General features: G+C 52.9%; 1 protein-coding gene and 1 long non-coding RNA gene across 5 annotated transcripts in view; one reads left to right on the top strand and one right to left on the bottom strand.

Moving 5' to 3' along the window:
- Positions 1-3,443: 3,443 nt before the first annotated feature.
- Positions 3,444-5,337, bottom strand: LOC138687732 (uncharacterized). Its single transcript, XR_011326867.1, has 2 exons — positions 5,019-5,337; positions 3,444-4,668 (listed from the first exon to the last, which is right to left on the bottom strand). It is a non-coding gene; the product is annotated as an uncharacterized lncRNA (long non-coding RNA).
- A 630-nt stretch (positions 5,338-5,967) lies between these two features.
- RNF24 (ring finger protein 24) overlaps positions 5,968-21,481 on the top strand; it is a 32,327-nt gene continuing 16,813 nt past the window's right edge. Inside the window, exons 1-2 of one of the 4 annotated variants that reach the window (XM_069796657.1) lie at positions 5,968-6,022; positions 14,019-14,100. The gene's annotated coding sequence lies outside the window, so the exon portion shown is untranslated. Of the gene's footprint in view, positions 6,023-11,181; positions 11,654-14,018; positions 14,101-21,481 lie in introns of those variants that run through there. The other 3 variants (XM_069796621.1, XM_069796629.1, XM_069796638.1) reach the window with 3 other exon arrangements.

Genomic DNA, 21,481 nt, shown 5'->3' on the forward strand with positions numbered 1-21,481 from the left:
GGAGGAGGATGTTGGGACCGTGAAGGTGTCCAGGACCTGACAGCAATATGACATGGGTGCTGGCACCAGAGAAGGGGATGGTCTGCAGGAGCCCATCTCTTCCTCTGCCCACCAGGTCTCCCATCCACAACACCTGTATGATCAGCTGGGCCAGGTTGGTGAGGATGAAAGTCCCCTTGACAGGGCAGAGACAAGATATGGGGACAGACGGTCCAGGTAGGCCGTTTTTATGCCCTCTCTACTGCTAAAGCATGACAAGATGACCAAAGCCCATTTCTGCTGGCAAAATTGAGCCCACACCACATCTTCTGCTGCTGGCAGATGGGCTGAGGGCTGAGATTTCAGCGGCATAGACCTCACCCGGTAACATGGCTCTGGAAAAAGCCTGAGAGAAACAGCCAGAGGGTCAATCTCAGTGATGAGAAGGAAAGGTCAAACCAGAGTCCTGCTGTGAGACCCACTAACACCTTCTTCTGCCTCATTTCATCGGAGCCTCAGCCAAGGATCAGCGCTTGATGAGCCCTGTGAAATCCCTGCTGCAGCCGGGGAGGGCCCTGCGGGGGCACATCTCACCAGGCAGCAGTAACACTATGGATCTACAGCTCCCACCATCTCCTCCCTATTGGCAATCAGAGGTCATCTTTCTCCACAACCACCTCATCAGTTTTCATCCAAATAGGGAAAATTACACCCAAGCCCTGCTGAGGTCGGTGTTCCCCTGCCTGCTGGACAAATATGGGGTTTTCTGCTCAAATGAGGGCCCTTGCGCAGCGACAAGTTCGGTATCAGCATTTGCCTTCAGAGGGCTTGAGAGCACCAAAAGTGCAAGTATCTCATTGGGCTCAGTCAGCTCACTTCTCCATTGGGACCACGCTGGGTCCACCAGTGCCGCATGGGTGGATGTAGGTCTAACTCACCACAGGGAACCCAAAACTCTGCCACCACCCGCAAGGAAGGCTGAAATTCCACTGGAAAAGAGCTTGTCCCTGTCCCACAGCCCAGTCATGATCCAGCCAAGGCAACCTCAGAGGAGCAGGAGATCCTGGCAGGCTGTGGGTAGTGGTGAGTCAGGGCTGCTGCCACCACTCCAGCCTCCACTCGCTTCACAGGGACACACGGGTCCCATCCCTGGTCTTGTCACCCCATTTGTCTTGGGGTGACAACAGATCTGCCATGGCATTTGTGGGCCAGCACCACCTGAACTCAGGACTGGAGAGCTTTGCAGCTGGCTTGGTTCATGTGCCATGAGAGAAGCTTCCCAAAGACAAGCTGCTCCTATAACAAGTCCTTAACCCCCCTCTGCTCCCTCCCCAAAATCAGAATAAAGACTTTGGTGTATCTCTGCAGGCTGGATCAGTGCAGAAGAGCATCATGTGCATCTTAAGAGGAGCAGGAGATCCCTTGCCCAAGAGAAGGCAGCCTCTGCTCCATCTGCTCTACGCATTTTGCCAGTGGGGGCTATGCTTGTGCAGCGCAGAAGCAGTTTGCAATGGGATGGAAGGTGGGGTGGTGGTCCACCACCCGGCCTACAACCCCTCTTAGGACTGAGGAGAGGCAATTATCACAAAGCAAAAACATCCCAGAGAGGAGCGAGAGGAGAAAGGAGACATCTTGCACCTTCCCAATGAGACAGACCCACCCTCCCTTATCACCCCATCTCTCTGCCGTAAGGTCTGGGCATGCAGATCTCATGCTGGATCTCAGCTGCCTTTGCTCATCGAGTAGGAAAAACTGGATCTTCTCATACATAGAGCGGGATGTTATTAGCAGGAGCGCACGGAGCAGGGAGAAAGTGAATGGCGTGGTTTCCTCCACACTCAGGGTGGTGAATCAGAGCTCGGAGGTGCGTCCCCGCTCCCCCAGATGAGCCGGTTTTGGGTCCCGCAAGCCTCATGCCACCAGCCCGCAGGCAGGACACCGCTCATCCGATCCTTCCCCTTCCACCAAGGGGACTTTCTCAGACACATTCCCACGGAGGCAGCAGTACTTCCCAAAGGGGAAACTGAGGCAGGGAGGAAGGTAGATGGCAGCGAGCTGTTTGCCATCACTGGCAGCAGAGCCCGGGTGTAGGGCAGTGACTGGGAGCCCTGTGCCGGCACTGGGAGTCCCAAGGGCCACCCTGCCTTGCAGGCAGCTGGTGTCCAGAGGCAGAGGTTCCCTGGCTGCAGGGCCACTTTGGTTTTTTTTATCTCTTCCAGGGAACTTCTCCCTCTGGTGAAATGTCACAGCCTGGTTTCCACCTGCACCCCCCACCCCGAACTCCTTCGTGCCTGTGTTTGTCACCTCCTCAGGGTGGATGTCATCTCCTCCCAGGTCCCAGCAGCTCAGAAGAGCTGGAGGAGGAGGTGGCATTTAAGGAGAGGCGGACAGACAGACAGACTGAGCTGAAGTCTTACTCTCCTGCATTCAGACCCCCTCCCCAGTGCTAGCCCCCGATCCCTCAGCTGTCAATCCTTGCAGACCTCCCAGAGGAGCAGCCCGTGGGGACACCCTGCCCCTTGCGTCCTTGGACTGCGGTGACAGCAAGTGGGGACGTGCCACAGGGCCGATCCGGATCCGTGGAAAGCCTGTGCTCTCGCACCATCCAGCTGGCAGCATTGTCTGCCCAAACCCTGCCGGCAAATTTGGGCTGGACCGTTTTTCCCTCTCCCGCCCCTCGCACGAAGCCCCATGAGGCATTAGAGCCAGTATACATCCCCGCAGCTCAGCGCTGACTCCACCAGCCAGCTCAAGAATAACGATTTATTAATAAGGGCCAAACTCTCTTCCTTGAATATGGGTAACAGAGGAGGCGGCGTGATCAGATGCAGCACATGGCTTGCCTTCGTGTTTGTTATCACAGCCTGCTGTGGTGAGTGGATTGAGAGCAGCCCTGCATAGGACTGCAGGGCATCACTCGATGAAAAACTGAACGCAAGCCGGCAATGTGCGTTTACGGCCCAGAAGGCCTATCTGTAGCCTGCGCTGCATCAAAAGCAGGGTGGCCAGCAGGTCGAGGGAGGGGATTTTCCCCTCTGCTCCGCTCTGGTGAGAGCCCACCTGCAGTACTGCCTCCAGCTCTGGGATCGTCAGCTCCGGGGAGACCTTACTGCAGCCTTCCAGTGACTAAAGGGGGCCTACGGGAAAGATGGGGAGGGACTTTTTACAAGGGAGTGTAGCGATAAGGCAAGGGGTAATGGCTTTAAACTGCAAAAGGGTAGATTTAGATTAGATGTGAGGAAGAAGTTCTTTCCTGGGAGGGTGGTGCGGCACTGGACCAGGTTGCCTGGAGAGGTTGTGGCTGCCCCATCCCTGGCAGTGTCCAAGGCCAGGTTGGATGGGGCTTTGAGCAACCTGGTCTAGTGGAAGGTGTCCCTGCCCGTGGCAGGAGGGGTTGGAACTAGGTGATCTTTAAGGTCCCTTCCAACCCAAACCATTCTATGGTTCTATGATTCTATATGTGCCAAGGACAAAAGGCTGTGTGTGCGGCCAGCAGCTCTCCTCTCCACAGCTGCAGCTCCGGGCTTCGCCTCGGGGTGCTGAGGGCTGGCCAGCATGGGAGGAACAGCAGAACCTGATCTCCGAGTGCATTTGCTTCCCAAATTCATCCTGTCAGCTGCTGGAGGTAGGTCCCCGCGGGGCCCCGGCTCTGCAGTCTCTTCGTTGACACCAGGACTCCCAGCTAAAGGCAGCTTGAGCATGTTCAGACAAATCCTTCCCATGCGAAGTGGGGATTCCCACAGCAGGAATAAGGCTTCACTCAGTAAAAACATCCAGCAAACCGGCTCCCTGTCTCATCGCTCAGGCATCCTGAGGTCAGGGCCAGCGTCGTCTTCAAAGATGCTGCAAGTCCCCCCAGGATGCCTCGTTAGGGCATCCCGCACTCACACCACTGCCTTCCTCCGCTGGCGGGGGACAGAAGGTCACAGCTGGGATTCGTTCATGCTCTCACAGCACCCAGGGAGGCCCTCGCCTCTCAGCCCTCTGCAGAGCCTGCAGAGAGGCGAGGCAGGATAGCAGTATCATTCCCTGCTGCAGGAGCAATTTCCCACCGCCACGTTGCTGGCAAAGGCCACCCAATTTCACTGGGACGCGGCTGCTGCCATGGCACGGCCCCGTGTGTGGGGCGAGGGATGGAAATGCCACGGCTGAACCGTATTCATGGGTTTCTTATTACAGGCTCGCAGCTAATTACAGCCCTGCCTCCTCTCCCTGGCTTGCCTACCGCTGGATCTGGCCTTGCCAGGCTTCACCCGCCCGGCTGTGAAAAGAGAAGGAAGATAAGACTTTCCTTGCACATTAATAACATCCTCCAGACAAGCTCGAGTGCCTCAAACCTTGCGAGGAGCTCTGATAAGGTTGGGATGAGTCACTGATAATATCCGAGATCCTGAGCTCAATAAATTGCTGCAGCTCATGACGCATGTGCAGATGGGCAGTGCACACGCTGCCATCACACTGGACGGACGTTACTCGGTTCCGGCTGCGCTGGGACACGGCCCCCCCCGCTTCGTAGGTGCAAGCTGGTCTCTCTCCTCCTGCCTGCCTGGTTCGTCTTTGATGGGCGGGAAAAGAAAACACGTTGTCTTCGGGACAATGAAAAGCTCGTCCTGATGAGGTGATACTTGACGGCTGACAGCCCAGTGCTGGGGGTGTGATGTCATTTCTCTCGCAAGTGATGTCAAGTCCCTGGGGATGGGGACAAGGACAGGGATGAGTCCTTCTCCCCCCACGCAGCCGGCTGGGTCTGGGTGTGGATGGTGGCGGAGTCGACCAGAGCAGGAGGGTGCCTGCTCGCATGGCCCCCCCAGTGTCATCTCCTGTCCCCTCTGTGCCACCCCTCTTGGCCCCCCATCCCCTTCCTTGTCACCACCCCCCCGTCCCTGCTGCCGTGCCCTGTCCCCATTTTCACCCTCTGCCACCCCCCTCCCCAACCCCACACCCCTTGTCCCCACAGCCACACCATGTCCCCACACCACCCCCCTGTCCCCAGTGCCACCCCATCCATGGCGTCACCTCATGTCCCTGCTACATCATACCCTCGCCCTCAGTGACACGCTGTCCCCCATGTCACCCCACGTCCCCAATGTCACCTCACATCCCCCATGTCACCTCACATCTCTAATGTGACCTCACGTCCCCATGTCACCTCACGTCCCCAATGTCACCTCATGTCCCCAATGTCACCTCACATCCCCAATGTCACCTCACATCTCTAATGTGACCTCACATCCCCCATGTCACCTCACGTCCCCAATGTCACCTCACAACCCTAATGTCACCTCACATCCCTAATGTCACCTCACATCCCCAATGTCACCTCACGTCCCCAATATCACCTCACATCCCTAATGTCACCTCACGTCCGTCCCCCACATCACCTCATGTCCACGTCACCTCACGTCCCCCATGTCACCTCATGACCCCAATGTCACTTCACATCCCCCATGTCACCTCACGTCCTCAATGTCACCTCATAACCCTAATGTCGTCTCATGTCCCCAATGTCACCTGACATCTCTAATGTGACCTCACGTCCCCCATGTCACCTCACATCCCCAATGTCACCTCACGTCCCCCATGCCACCTCACGTCCCCCATGTCACCTCACATCCCTAATGTCACCTCACGTCCCCCATGCCACCTCACGTCCCCCATGCCACCTCACGTCGCCCATGTCACCTCACGTCCCCCCGGCCACCCCGTCCCCACCTCACCCCCCGCCACCTCCCCAGTGCCACCCCCTCCCCACGGCCACCCCCCGTCCCTATCGGCCACCCCCTCTCTCTCCCTCTCTCCCCCCACAATGGCGACCCTCCCCCTTCCCGCCCTCCACCCCCGCCGTGACTCCACCCCGCCACGCCCCACCCCGGGCCCGCCCGGCGCCGCGCAGGCGCAGTGCGGCCGGCGAAGCGGCGCGGAGGGGGAGTGCCCGACGCCGGGCGGGGGCGGGGCCGAAAGGGGGGGCGGGGCTTCCTCCATCCGGGTCCCTCCCCGCCGCCGGGCAGTGCGGGCGGTGCGAGCCTCGGCGGGACAGCGGCGGGTGAGTGAGGGGCGGTCGCGGGGCGGCGGGAGCCCCCTGGGGGGCCGGAGGACCGGGCACCCCCTCCCCGTGCAGCGCTCTGTGGGGTAGGGACCCCCCCCGACCCCCGGCTTTGGGGTCTCTGCGGGGCAGGGACCCCTCCTTGGGCACCGCTCTGTGGGGCAGGGCCCTTCCTCCGGCACCCCTGTGGGGCAGGGCCTTCTCCCTCTTGCACCGCTCGGTGGGGCAGGGCCTTTCCTCAGGGCCCCCCCCTCGCTGTGCGTCGTTCTGTGGGGCAAGGCCCCTCCTTCAGCATCCCTGTGGGGCAGGGCCCTTCCTTGTGGGCTGCTGTGCGGGGCAGGGGGCTCCCCTCCCTGTGCACAGCTCCGTGGGGTAGGAGCCCTTCTTCAGCAGCCCTGTGGGGCAGGGCCTTTCTCCCTGTGCACCGCTGTGGGGGGCAGGGGCCCTCTTTGGGCACTGCTCTGTGGGGCAGGGACCCTCTTCTCGCACCTCTGTGGGGCAGGGACCCTCTTTGGGCACTGCTCCGTGGGGCTGCGACCCTCCTTGTACACTGTTCTATGGGGCAGGAACCCTCCTCCGGCACCCCTGTGGGGCAGGGCCTTTCTCCCTGTGCACTGCTCTGTGGGGCAGGGCCCCTCTTTGTGCACTGCTCTATGGGGCAGGGCCCCTCTTTGTGCACTGGCTATGGGGCAGGGACCCTCTTTGTGCACTGGCTATGGGGCAGGGCCCCTCTTTGGGCACTGCTCTGTGGGGCAGGGACCCTCCTCCGGCACCCCTGTGGGGGACAGGCCACCCTCCCTCTCGGCTCCACGATCCCCTGTGGGGCAGGGACCCCCACAGGGAAACGGGGCTGCTCCTGACTGCACTCTGCAGGGCAAGACCTGTCCCTGCTGCCCCCCACGCAGACCCCTGTAAGGTAGGCCCTCCTCAGGGTGACTGGGGGGGTGCCTTTGGGGTGGCTGGCAGCCCTATGGGGCTGCCATAAGGTCCCTGCTTGTGGGGCAGAGGGGACACCCCGGAGGAGGGGGCAGCGGAGGCTGGACGGTGGCCTGGGACTACATCGCCCGGGAGTGACGGAGGAGGGGGCTGGGGCATTGCAAAGGGATGGGGGACATGTGCCCACCCAGCACCCGTCCTGTCTGGACCCCCTTTGCGAGGGGGAGCTCCTGGGGGTCTCACCCCACGTTCGGCTCGGGGTCCCCGGGTCACCCCGTTCCTGCTAGCCACTGGCTTGGGATCAAGCACGTCCCCTCGCTTTCCTGGGACCGAGAACAGGACTCTGCGGGTTTCTTTGGCTTAAAAAAAAAAACCCACCCAGAAATGGGAAAAGCTGCTTTTCAGAGTTACACAGGGCTGCTGTTCCTGCCGTTCAGGCACGTACGGAGCCCTCCCAGCATCCGCCGCTTCGCCCGCTTTGGCAGGGGACACGCCTGGGTCCCACGGGACTGAAAACCGATGGATAAAAATGCACCTCCTGGGGTTTGGGGTTTTTTTTTGTTAGTTTAGCCTGTTTTTGTTTTAGCCTGGGCGTGTGGAGGAGAGCATCTCTGTGGGTCCGGTCACCCTGCGTACCTACGAGCAGTGCCGGATCTTTCGGATGCGCCAGCATGTGTGTCTGGGGGTTATTTCCCTCCTCCCTTGCGCACCTTTGGCAGGAGGTTTGGATGACATCTTGCTCTGGCACGCTCCTCTCCTTTGATCTCGAGTTTCCTGCCATGTATAACGTGTTCGGCAACACGCGAACCTGGCTCCGCGGCTGCTGGGGAGGGCGATGCGGGTGCCTCCTCACCCTGGTTTTCCCCGACTGGCTCCTGCCGACAGCTCCTGGCTTTCCTTTGTCTCTGCTGCTGCCAGGACGGGCCCGAGGATGCTCTGAACGGAGCAAAGACAAGCACAAAACACCCCCCCATCCCTTTGTTTCCAGACCTTTGCAGGCTCAGCTGATGTTATGCGGCGTTTCATGTGCCAGGCAGATAAACCGACTACTCGCATCTTTTTTTTTATTTATTTATTTATTTATTTTTCTGGGTTATTTTGGGTGATGTAGTTTGCAGGGAACGTATCCCAGCTGCAGGCTGTGCCGGAGGGATGCGGCAGCTTCCTAGAAATGGGGTGAATTAACCAGAAGCGTAACTGGAGCATCTCGTGGTTGTCCTCTCGTGTCCTCCTCGAGTGAGCAGGGCCATAAGCTCTCAGCTCTGCGCACCAAAATCTGGGTTCACCAACACTTTTCCTTGCTCATGGGAGGAGAGGTTTGACCCCGGTTTGCATGAGCTGCTGCCAACAGCAGCTTCGGGGCCAATGAGGACAGAGGAAGGTGAACGAAACCCAGGTCAGGCTCAGACCTGACTGCCTAGATGGCTGAAATAAGCCTTCTTTTTATGCTTGTGAGAAAGCAAAATACGAATTTTAATATTATGATTATTTTCTAGATTTCTATTGTTGTTTCTGTTCCTGTGGGTGTTCCGTTTGATAGCGAGACCATAGCCTGAATTCATATTAATGCTTCTTTTTTGTGACAGGTGTAAACAGAGCTACCCTGAGCATGTCAAACAGCCCCTGAGTAAATCAGGTTATTTGCTCTATTACTTTATTCATACAGGTTAGATGCTCCAGCTGATGCATCTAGAGTGCTGTGCCATCTGGAGCAAAAATTAAATACAAATTTGGCCCCCAGCCCGGAAAAATAACAAGCCCTTGCCTTCAATAACTGACGGCGGAAGAATAGAGCCCCTGACAGAAGAAATGCTTAGGGGCAACGTGGAAGGAACCCAAAATGTGCTAATTGAGGTATTTAAAAAAGAAAAAAAAAGAAGGAAAATAAATCCTTCCACCCTTGCAGTGCATGCTGAAAGCAGCCAGGAGGGATGGTGTTGTGGGGCTGATGCCCGCAGATGAAGGTTCTGGTCCTGAGCGGGTGGTGGAGCTGCTGGAGGTGAGGGTGGTGATGACCTCCTGGGTCTCCTGGTCTTGCTCTCAAAGGAAATCCCCTCTTCAACCTCCCAAAGCTCCACCTGACCACTGGCTCAGGTAGAGTTTGCTTGCTTTGTCACTATTCAGCCCGGTAAAAGTTTATGCCAAGGCTGACCCGTGGGCTAGGGCCTTCCTTCTCATCTCCAGCTAGGTTTGGACACTCTAGATCTTCTCATTGGGTCACCATTTAGTCCAAGGCTGTCTCAGATTTGGGGGGATGAGCTGTGGAGGTGGGTGAGCCATGGTGGTGCCTCTTGCTTGTACAGCCCAGGCTGTGGTCCCCTTGCTTCCAAGCTCAACTGGAGATACCTGTGATGGACCAGCTGTGAAGGACAGCGTGGTCAACGTGCTCTGGATGCTAGTGGCATCTGTCCAAACTTCAAATAAGGAGGAGCCTATGTGCCAAGTAGGAAATGGGATGATGACTGCTGGTTGCTACTGCCGTTCTTGGCCGGAGGATGGTCCTGGCCATGTCCTGGGGCAGAGGCGGGTGATGGGAAGGAGGAGGTTGAGGGTTATGTGGCGAGGAAGCGGCAGAGCTGCTGGTGGGGTGACTCCAGACTGTGAGACTGAACAGAGCCCGTCGGTTTTACCCAAGAAGGACTGATGTTTCCAGCTGGTCTCCTGGACTAAATGGTGTGTAGGATGATTCAAGGACACCTGGCTTTTGCTATGAGGGCTTTCATGCTCATGGACCACCTCTCCACATGTTCCCTCTTGGGTCATCCCTCCCAACGGCCTGGCCATTGCCTCTGCGTTGGCCATGTGGTGCAAATTGTGTTGCAAATGATTAGCTCGTAGCCATAAAACAGCACCTGGATGTTGAAAACGTGGAGAGGGGCACGGCTGGGCGTGCTCTTCTCCTCCTGTTCCCACCACCATGACCTGAAATGCTTCCGCGATGGGATGGCAGGGCTTGGCACAGCTGAGATGAGGTCCTCTCCCACCAGGTCAGACTCTTGCTGTCTCACCTGGGTACACAGTAAACCCAGGCAGCCCCATTCCTCGGGCCGGCATAGAAGGAGTACAGATGCTTCTGGTGGTCTTTAACCACCTTGGAACCATCAGTGTCAAAGCCTGGAGGGTGGGTTTTTGGATTTGAAGCTTCCCCTGGTCTTTGGGCGTCTCAGTCTCTGCTGTGGTTGGTGTCGCTCAGCTGGGTTTCTGTTTATTTTTGTTTCCTGTGATTATTATCGTAAAGCTGAGTGTTGTTGACATAAGATAACATCTGCATTGCATAGACTTCCTGTCCCTTCATAGCAACGTTGCCCTGAAACCGCTTAGACTTTGTGTCGGGAGTGGCCACCCTGCCTGTGCCCTCACCCTGACTCACTTGACAATGCTTTAAAATGACATCAGCAATGATGTGATACAGGGCTTATCTGCAAGAGAGCTCAGCCATCACCTGACCCTGGTGGTGCCTCTTGCTTGGTTGAGAAATGCAGGTGATGCCATTGAAGACATGCTCGAGGAGAGGATGCAAAACCCCTGCGGTTTCATGGTAGCGATGAGCAGAGGTAATTTGCTTCCTAAATTGAGGAACGGGAAAACCTCGGCATCTTCTTCACTGGACACGGGGGGGTTGGAGCAGTACCCGCTTCCCCCCCATCCCGGGATGCAGCGGTACCCGAGCTGGGGATGGAGCTGCATTGTTTTCGGATGCTTTTCACTCCCTGGAGTGATGACATGAGCCATCCATGTGGTTTTTCTACCTTTATGGCACATTTAATTTCCATCAAAGTTAAAAAGAAGAAACCTAAATGGTTCCAACCACATGTCAAGGGCTCCTGTGTCCTGTTAATGAACTGATTGTGGTGCCAGAGGGATGTTGGTGGGAGGAAAGAGCAGCCATCCACAGCACCTCAAAAGGATGCCAGCAATAGCATTGGTGGTGAGGACAGAGCAGCTGTGAAGCCTCCAAGGTAGGGATGAGCAGTGGCAGGAGAGGAGAAGACACGCTTGGGGAGGAGGGACAACCTCACTGCTCCGAGAGAAGCAAAAAGCCTCGATGCCAATGAGTGGAAAGGTGGCAGGAGCCGGGTGCCAGAGCCCACGGACCAAATTAGCTTCGAGCAGCTGCCTCGGCGTAGCTGAAGGCTGCAAGGTCTCGGGTTGCTCCGACGCCGGAGCTAAAACTGGATCAGCCTTCAGAAAAAACGGGCGAGACGCCGAGAAGCAGGAGGAGGAGCGAGGGCTGGGCCGCGGGAAGCCTGGGCAGGGAAGTCCTTCAGCCGGTTGCGTTTTCTGCTCCAGCTCCTGGGCTGCAAATGTGAGAAGGAAGCAGGAAAAACTTCTCCTGGTTTATTTTTTTATCCCCGTGGAGGATTAATCTTGCCGCTAATACAGCTTTTAACTCACAAAGCGCCTTAGAGGAAACCATGCCAGGAGTGCGTTTGCAAGAGAGAAACTGAAAGTGTGAAGTGGGGAGAGCAGCTGCCCTCCTGATTTCAGGCATCGGCCACCTCAGGGCCATTATCACTCTCCCTGCCTGCAAATAGCAGTGGGTTTCCCAGCTTCTTGGCTTGGAAGAATATTTAGGAGAAAATATAAGAGCTCCGGGACCGTGCAGATTCCCGTCCTGGGAACCCACAGGCGTGGAAGGAGGAGGTTTCGGTTCTTCAGTCCGTCTGTTTGAAGCCAGGAGGAGCAGCCCAGCAGGTAAGAAAATGGGTAAAGCCAAATTACTCATCAGAATTGGATGGGAGGGAGCACAGTCTCCCACCGGACAGCTTCCAACTAAAATAGTTTCATCCCAGCGTCGTGCCTCCCCCCCCGCTGACCAGGCTCTTCGTGCTTGCAGCCTGCACAAAATTAAATTGCTAGCGTACCGTAAGGATCGAATTAAACTTCTCTCCACACAGAGCTTTCTTGTGAGCAGGCAAATATTTCCACAGCGCTTTAGAGACTCGTTTTTCTATTGTTCTATATAAAAACCCGTCGCCAGGCTGGGCTTCCCCTGGGGCAATTTCCTGGCTCCTTGGTTATTAACACAGCTGCGGGGTTGGTTTTTTGTTTTGCTTTTTAGCTGAGAAGTGCCGGATTAAGACCCAGCATCTCGCTCTCTTGTCATCTGAAATAAAAGATGAGGCTTTTGAAGACTCTGTGACAGTGGTGGCCATCCAAAGTGGGATGGGATTGTGCAGCATTGGGTGGTTTTGTGGCTGAATAAATAGTGATAATCTCGCCTGAGCGCTGGCTGGAGCCCATCCGCTGGTGCTTGCGTAGGTTGGCTGTCTGTCAGCTGAGCCCTCCACCGTGGTCTCGCTTTGCATTCGCACCAAAAAAACCCTCACTTTATGCTGAGCGTTGTTTGGGGGTGGCACTTCAGGAGTAAAAGCAGGAAAAATGGATCATTTCCTTGGCTGCGGCTTTGCCTGGGGGATGCTGAGTTGTCATGTGCTCACGACTCAAGGCTTTCCCCTTGCATCTCCCCTCTTGCATCTGCTGCAGCGTCTCCCCCCTCGCATCCCCTGCAACATCTTCCCCATGCATCTGCCCCCAATACAGCAGCAGAAACGGGTCAGGGTGGTGACAGTGAATGGGTGGGATGTGTTGCAGCTGGGTGAGATGGATGGGGCTGGAGACGAGCCCTGGCGTTGGGTGGTTTATTCCAGTCGGGAGGAGCCTTGGATGCTAAAGCTGGGAGTGGAAGTGTTGCAAGGAGTTAGGAGCTGGGCTGCGCGGGGATGGCGAGTGTTTTCCCAATGCCAAGAGAATATTCTTCTGTGCCTAAGGAGAAAAAAAAATATGGTACCCCATTAAAAAGGGCTGGAGAAGGGGGATTCTGCTGCCATCCCATCAAGCACCTCCAAAAGGAGTGTTTTTAAGACAAGCCCTGATGAGATTGAGTCCTGGTTTAAACTGAAAATCTCTTTAGATTTCTTTTTTTGGATGGAATTTAAAAGAGGAAAGAAGTAAGCACTAACAAAATTTTGCTTGTCGTGTTTTCTAACAAAAGTGGCTTTTCCTCACTGAAGGATCACATGAATTCTTTTTGCCTGAAGCCTCCTTTAGGTTTTGATTTATTTCAGCCGTTAACGTTTCTCTTAAGAGCCAGAACATCAAACTTAGGAGCGAACTGTGGTTGGCATCAAAAACCAGGTTGTACATTGCCTGCTTCATCTTCTAAATCAAATGATTTATTCTTTAATATTATGAATTAGTCATTGCAAGTGTAGCAGCAGGTGCCAGACTGTTTACACGTGGATGCTGTGTTATATTTTTCCACCTTAATATCACGAGTCCTTGCCGGAAAGCTGTGCGGACAAAGGTTGCTGCGAAGCTGGGCAAAACTCGGGTTTTGTGTGAATTATCCAATTTGCTGCCTAGAAGTTTGCCTGCTTTTTTTCTTACTATTAAAATAATGTTTTCCTTAGCCAGTGCAGAACAAGTCAGGGGATTGGGGGTGGGTTTTTGGATTTTGGTTTTTTTGGGGGGGGTTTTTTTAGCTGGAGCATCATTCCTGTGAGAGTGGGACCCCAAAAATGGGTCGTGACACCCCCATGGGATGCTTGCCTGGGATGGGATCCTTCCAGGCAGGCTGACTGGGCTCACCTCAAATACCGTCATCGCTCCAGACAACCCTCTGTGGCACTGGGATGGAAATTCCCCTTTTCTGCCCCAAAACCAGCCCCAGTAAGGATTTCTCGGCGAGGACTTGCTGTGTGGCAGCCGTCTCTGCGGGCTGCTCTCCGCTTTTGTTTACATCTGATAGAAAACTTCTTAAATTTACTGGCGAGGGAGTAATTCTAATCCTTTTCAATGAGATCAACGGATTAGTGTCTGAGATGCTTATAAAATTGCGAGGATTAGCTGAGGCCTTTCTTTCCCCCCCTTTTCTCTCTATGCCGCGTAACGTCATCGCTGCGTTTTAAAAGGGGATCTCTGTGCTGATATTAAAAGCTGAACCAATTTATAGCAGTCTTTGCCAATCAAAGCGTTTAAAAACAATAACTTCATGCTCTCCCTTGCTCGCTCTGGCTTTTTGTGCAATATTAGGGTTTGTTTTTTTTCTGTTTTCCAGCGTCCCTGGCACCAAACCACGGTAGCCGTTCAGCAGATACGTTGGGTTTGCGTGGCTTGGCTGCATTGCGGCGCCCGTGCGGGTAAGTAGGGAGCTGACCCGAAAGCTTTCCTCGATAGAGACTTGCAAAATCACATATTGAGATGAGCAGATCCTGAAAATGATGTTACTTCACGAGGTTGCCCCTTATTGCAAAGGATTTGGGCTTTCATGGCCCATCTGTAGAGGGGAACGGTGCTTTTGGGTCGACAGGATGCTCTCACCCTGGCTATCAGGAGCGATGGGAGTGGGATGAAACTCCACGCACCCTGCACTTCTGCATCCTCTTAATTATAACCTGTGCTTGTATTAGGACATGATCGCTAATAGGCTCACACGGAAAACCATGCGTGGAGCTAACGTGGAGGAGGGTTTAGTTCAAACCCTGTTGCCTCCCCTTGCAATATTGCCCTGTGCGTTTCCCTGCAGGGTATTTTTTAAATGCCTTTTCTCCCGGGTCGATGGCTGCACGGTTGCTTGACCTGCCTGAGCAAGGCAATCCTGAACTGCCGAGTGGTAGGATCTCCAAGCCAGGAATTTCTGGCCCTGACCCAATATACTTTCAGAGGCAAGCTTTTAAATATATACAAAGACAAGCTCATAATTTCCACTATACTAATGAGGCCACGGCGTTTTCATTGAAATGTGCCAATAGCCGCCGCGGTGGTATTTTAGCAGCCTTGTACTGTGAATCCAAATGTGATTTAACATGGCAGCCCCTGCGGAGCAGAGGAAAACCGGCTTCTCCCGCTGAATTTCAATGGAGCTTCTTGGCGGTGCTACCCGAAAATCCCCACGGTGGTGGGACCTTTCCTTGCGTTTCATCTTGACGCGGGTTTTCCCCTCAAATGCCACCATTTTGGTGAAGACAGGGAAGGGTAGGAATGGGTTGAAAGAGGGATAATGATATTTGAGGAGGGGGGGAAAGTCTTGGTTTTAAAGACTGGTTTTAAAAGATTGTGCAGCTGCAATTTAATAGCAGGACTTGCTGGAAGTATCTTTATCTTGTAGTAAAAACCAAATGTGAAGGCTCCCAGGCATCATGTGCTCTCTTGACCTTTAAAAAGACACTCAAGGCAGCCTGCCTGCTCGTTGCTAAGCCGACTCATTAGTGCCACTCATATATTTTGCCTTCTAGTAGGCAGTTCAGCACCCGGGAATTTGTATAGATCCGACAGCAAACTATTACATGCCTGAAAGTCGTGTTGGTGTTTTTTAGCTTCGCTGCCCAGGGAGGCCCTGGTAGCCTTGAAGCAGTTGGAAAATATTTAGCAGGTTTTGTTTGGTTGGCTGCAAGAAAAATGCAAACTTTAAGTAACCCTCTCAAAAGTTGTTTGTGTTTTTTAAACCGGTCCTGCATCAGCAGCACACCCATAACTTGGGGTTTTGCTTAGTTAGGGCTCAATTTACGAGAAACCTATGTAAGAAGCAATGTCCTTCAGCAAAGCAGGGGTGTGGGTAGGTAATGCTGAAAATTCATGTGTGGCTATCCATCACCTCCTGGTCACAGAACCCTGTACTGCAGGTAACCCTGAATTTTAAGGTCCCTTGACTTTCTCCATCCCACTAAGGTCAGGCCATGATGCCGGGGAGAACAGGGAAGAAAGATCGTCTTCCATGGCATTACCGTTGGGGCTGAAACTCTGCACCACAGAGGAGGAGATGTGTATGTTGGGTTTATGCATATTGATCTCCATCAAGCACCTCACTTGGCCATGCAAGTCTGGGAGTGGAAAAGTTCAATTTTCCATTTCCAGCTAAATTTTGAGGGTTTTGCGATCCTTGCAGCCACCTTTGCTTGTGCCGGTCCTGTGGGAGCGAAGCAGTTTGTGTCCCATATCTGTGTGGCTCAGGGGAGGGTTTTTTTGCTGGAGTCTAAAGCATTGCAAAATCCCCCTGGTCTCTGTTAGCAGGGCAGAAGGAATGATAAAAGAAAATACTCCCCCCAAACCCAGTACTTTTGTTAAAACCAGAGGAAGGGTGGGCCAACTGCACAGCTCATTTTTCTGTAAGTATTAGGAAAGGTAGCAAACGGCAGTGACGTGGCTTTAGTGTAAATTCCCAGCAGGCTGACGTTTGGGTTTGTTTGGGTTTTCCTGAGGGCTTTTTAATGCTGTCAGCATCTTAAAATACAAACCTTGCAGAATTGGCCTGGGCTTAGGGGGACAACTCCTCAGTAGGATTTCTTTTACTAACTTTTTTCCGGTATCCAGACACCAGCTTTTTTGTTCTTCTGCATCCAGCTACCTCTTCTCCTTAATTTTTACCGCAAATATAAATGGTGCAATTAAAAGGGTCCGTGGAGAGCATTCCTGAGGACTGAAATCCAGGATCTGTGAGCAGACGGCAGCAGCATAAAGAGGAATTCTTCCCTCTCTGGCCTCATGCTGCTTTTCCACCATGAGGCTTTACAGCCATCTGGATCCTCTTTCAGATTATGCCTCCCCCCCAAAAAATCCATAACCTAGCAACCTTATTTAGTGTAAACGAGAGCATTATGCTTCCCTGCATCCCAAATTGCACTTGGCTCCTCTTACTGCCTTTATAGGATGGCTGGTAGCAGCTGTGATTCCCATTGCCGGCACAGGGTGCTTACCTCCAGGAGGATTTTGTAGGGATTATTGATCCCTGGATGTTGCACTGATTTTTTTTTTTTTTTTTTTCCTCCCCCCCCACTCCCCGCCGCCCCCCTCCCTTAAAGGAGCTTGGGAAGCAGGGGAAAAAGGGTTTCAGAAGATCATTTAGTCCATCTGCTTCTCAATATAAAAGAGTGGAGAAGGCTGGTTGCTCTTCTGCTCTGCAGAAAGCAATTTGCTTTTGTTCAGCCTGAAGATGACTTGGATCAAAGCAAGATGTTCGTCCAGGTGTGATACTTTGGGAGACCCCCTGTCTCTCAGTGTCATCACCCAGGAATTTGCAAATTCCCCCAAGCATTTAACACCAAATTCTCTGGTCTGGCCCTTCAGTGGCATAGGCTGAGCCTTTCTCACAGGGTTTCCGATCCACTTTCCCCAAGTAACCCATTAATTGGGGAAAACTCTGCAAATGAGGAAAAGCAACCGCAAACGGAAGTGGAAGATTATTTCCACCAAATTAAGCAATTGGCGCAGGGGGGCTGCAATGTGCGGCATGAAGCTGCCCACCCTATGGTTGTGCCTGACTTCAGCCCTGGCTTTCGGTGCTTTGCTTGGTGTAAAATACTCTAGTTTTTAATAACATGTGTGTTGTTAAATTTTTTAGCACCTGAGCTACATTGTGTGGGGCGATGCTGCTCCATTGAGTGCTGTGGTTGCAGGCAGGGATGGAGGGAGCGATGGGGTGATGTGGTCCCATCACCGTGACCCCATACAGGGTACTGGGGGGCTGCTGCCTTCTGCTTTCACCACTGTGAGTATGAACAGGGCTGGGGGTAGGAGGAGGAGGCAGCAGCACATCCTTTCCCACCGCGCTTTCGGGAGGAAGAGTGAGCTCAGCGGGTTGTGACGTTGGATCTGGGATGGAGCCACGTGCTAGGAAAGGGGAAAAAAAAAATAGAAAAAATCCCCAGGGCCAAAGGGAAAAAATTCCTCAAGTGTTATTTCATTGCTGAGAAGCAAACTGAACTGTACGTGGACAGCTTGTGTGCACGTTTCAAAGTGACACTCTGCTTCAGACCCTTCTGATAAGTGATTTCCATTTCTCATTTCTGCAATCCAATGGGAGCCCGAGCAGGGCTCTCCTGCAAATTCTGCTTCCCCCCCTCCTGCAGACCGGATTAAAAAGCACTATTGATTATTTTTTTTTTTTTTCCTCTGTTTATTTTTGCCTTTTTTCCTGGAACTTGCAAAATCAGCCCTGAGCTGAGTTTGCCTTCCCAACAACGCTGGGCAAAAGCACTTGACTTTAAACTGGGCGATGGGAGCTGCAGCTGACCTATTTTCTGCATGTTTCTCTGCCAACAGTAGCAAAAACATTTTCACATTTAAAGGTGCTCTTCGGTATTAAGGTCATGGGATCATTTGTCTGTTAAACTGTCCAGAATCAAAAGCACTTGCTGCAAATTGCAGTGGTACCAGTTGTGCTGCCAGGTATTTCTTTTGTTATAAAGACTTTTCTATTTTTTTCCAGTGACCGATTGCTTCGTCACGTTGTCACATCGCTCTGTCTGTGTCCCCCTGCCCAAAGGCAGTGGAGAGGGTTAAGGTTTTGTGCTCAGTGTCGGCCAGCCAGGGAATGAGGCCAGGAAATTTCCTGATTCCAGTTCAAAAAAAGCATCGTATTCACTCTCAGGGAGAAGGGATCAAAGGTTTGAAGCGGTTCTTGGTTGGAGGTCAGTTTGGTTTCTTGGTTGTCCAGGCACACAACAAAAATCCACCTCCACCCCCCAAACCTGCATGCAGCTGAAATGGGTAAAATAAACAGGTTTTGTTCCATTTGGCACCCAAAAGTTTCCTCTGTTCCCCAGCTGTGGCACAGCATCACCCCAGATAAGCTTTGCTGGATCTCAGTATGACTCTGACCTGTGGCATAAGGGACCACAAGGGAGGGACCTGTCGGGATGCTCTCCGTTCCTGGCCCACTCTGCCGTGCAGTCGTTAATCCCGCTAATCAGTAACGCTGCGGAGCCGTGCTCCATTGCTCATGCTCCTCCTCTGCTCGCTGCCGGTTTTTTTGGCGGTGAAGGAGGTGGGTCTGGTTGGATGCTCGGAGCTGGCACTGGATGTGGCCAGGCTGAGGCTGACACCATCCCCGTAGTAACATCGTAGCTCTACTAAAATCACAGCACGCCAAGATTTACCCCCCGCCCCATTCTCAACGCTGTTGTCCCATTTTTGGATGACAAAGGACATCGCTCCTGGCAGGAGCAACATTGAGATTTCCCCCTATTCCATCCCAGGCAAAGGCAATGCGGCTGCATGGCATCTCTCAAGCGACATCGATGCTGGTTTTGGGGGCTGGCTTTGCAGCTGCTTGCGATTTTCCCACCGCTGCGCTCTGGGTCCTTGTGCTGGACCAGCTCCAGAGGTGGAGCTGGAGGAAATTCCTTCCAGCTGCTTGAGGTCAGGGCTTCGCTTTTCTTTTGGGGTTCACGATGGGGGGTGAGTTAGCCCGTGAGTTAAAAGCAAGCTTCTCTCGCTGCTGCTTTTTAAACACCTGGGAAATTTTTCTTTTTTTTAAATATTATCCTATTAGGCATACCGATTAAATAACCTTTATGTTGTGGATTTATTGCATGGAAGAATACCCTGCTTTGCCGTACAACTTGGGGTATTTCAGAAAGGTCTTGTCAGCTGCTCACAGTTTAACTTTCAACTGAGTTAATAACCGTTTTGGTTAAACCTGTATAAAACACGTTGTGGACTTGCGTAACGCCTTTGAAACTCGAGACGCCGTTCGCGCCTGCTTGAAATCTTTCCCATCGATAAAATATTTCGACTTAGAGTTTCTCCATGGCTTAGCATTTTCTTTTCCCTGAGATTCATGGTTTCGATTGAGCGACAGGAACCTGCGTGTATCTGGCTTTGTTGAGTTTTTAAAGCTCAATGTTTCCTGGAGATGGGTTGGCTCCGCCAACTTGGCCAGTGGGATGCTGTGGGGGCTCAGACCACCGGCTCCATCCAGTTTCCCCAGCTAATGGTTCAGGAGGTTCAGACCAGCCTGGGTTTGCTTTGAATCCCTGCGGAGGAAGTCATTCGTCTCAAACCATAAGGTAAATCCCTCTGAAAATGGCTTTTTATTTACAACAGCAGAGGCAGAAACCACCCCTCCGCCCAGCGCCTGGGCTATATTTAGGTATGATGCACAGCACTCACGTGGCCCTTTTATGCACTGGTGTTCTAAATAAATAATAATAACATTTTTTTAAAAGTGCAAGCAGCTCATTTTAATAAGTAAAACCCAGAGAAGGAGCGCATAGTTTAAATACATGTGGCAAAGCAGCAGGAAAGAAAAAAATTTGGGGCTCATGGCATCACCTGCAGTGGACCAGTGGCATCCCTGGTGTCACCCCCCGGCCTCGGGGACCACGGCTCTCCTGTCTTGTTCCCCTCCTCCCTGCCTCAGTTTCTCTGCCTGTAAGAAGATAATTGCCTCCTCTATTAATTCCTTTGAGATCTCCCGATGAAAGCTTTAGGTAAGAGGTTGGACCTCTTACTAAGCGCATTAAGTGCTTGCTATGATTATAATAGGGATTAATTTGGCTAGGTGGCTTATTTAGGTTTGCCTTTAACAGCCCAACTTGTAATCAAAGCGCTGGGAAGCTGGCGAGTTAATGCTGACCTGTAATACTTCACTTCCTGACTTCTTGATATGCCATTAACCGTAACTTGGCTTTTAATTAAAGCTCTTTTTTGTAGTCGTCAAAGAAACGGGGATGTGCTTGGCCCTGTGTTGCTGATTCATTGGAGGGTGTAACAAAGGAGGAGGCAAGGAGTCAGGTCATTCTGCTTTGCAGCGTTGCCATCTCCAGCTCTCTCTGCATCCCTGCATATGGCCCCATTGCGAGGACACTGCCGTTCCTTTTTATTTTTGCAAGCTGTTGTATCGTTAAATAAATACTCTCCAGTTCTCTCCATGCTGCAGCCTAGGAAAATCAGATTTTCTCTCCTTTGCTTTAGTCAAAGGTGTTTGCAATCTCTCTCTCTCTCTCTCCCCATATATTGTTTGCAATACATTATATATACAATACATTGCTATATATAGATACATTGCAAAGAAATATGCATGTGTATATATATATTTACTTTTTTTTTATGCGCACTTGAAAGATTTTCCTCCAGTCAGCCCTTGGGACTCCCATACAACTTTCCTGGTTCAGGGCTTTTTCTTCCCACTCTTTCCCCAGGTTTATCTTTCTTCAGCAGACTTATTTCTTCTGTTTTGAGTGCTGCTGGCTGGCAGGCACCCTTCCCGGCCCTCGATGTTTCACAGTCTTCTTCCTGTGATTTCTCTCTCTGCAAGGTCGTGCAGACCCGATGGACCCAGGCACAGTCGGAGACCTCAGGGAAATGGGGCATCGGGCAGGTGCCTGCCCAAATTCCTCATGGCTTCATCTCTGCCATCACAGCAGGTTCACTTTTTAGACGAAGAGCAAGTCGGCATCTTCCCCCCCGCCACAACCTCACGCCACAGAGGGGTTCTCATCCAGAACTGGGGAAAGCCTCCCCTCTGTAAGGTTTCTGCGGTACCAACCCCCTTTTCTCTGGGCAGTTTGTGCCCCCCATCCCGGGGAGGTGCGGGGACCTGCTGGGGGTGGCGGGTGCTCCAGAAGGGGCATCTGCCTGCTCTGAAATGCCTTAGCCATGGAGAGAGCAACAGGGAGGCTTTTGTTCTGCACCAGAAACTTTTCATCCTTCTTTATGACTTCTTTTTTATTTCTTTTGGCTGCGCTCTCACAAATCTGAAGCAGATTAAAATACAGTTCCTCCCCCCCCACTCCCCTAAAA

Source organism: Haliaeetus albicilla, chromosome 1 (assembly GCF_947461875.1).
Source record: "Haliaeetus albicilla chromosome 1, bHalAlb1.1, whole genome shotgun sequence".
Classification (NCBI taxonomy): domain Eukaryota; kingdom Metazoa; phylum Chordata; class Aves; order Accipitriformes; family Accipitridae; genus Haliaeetus; species Haliaeetus albicilla.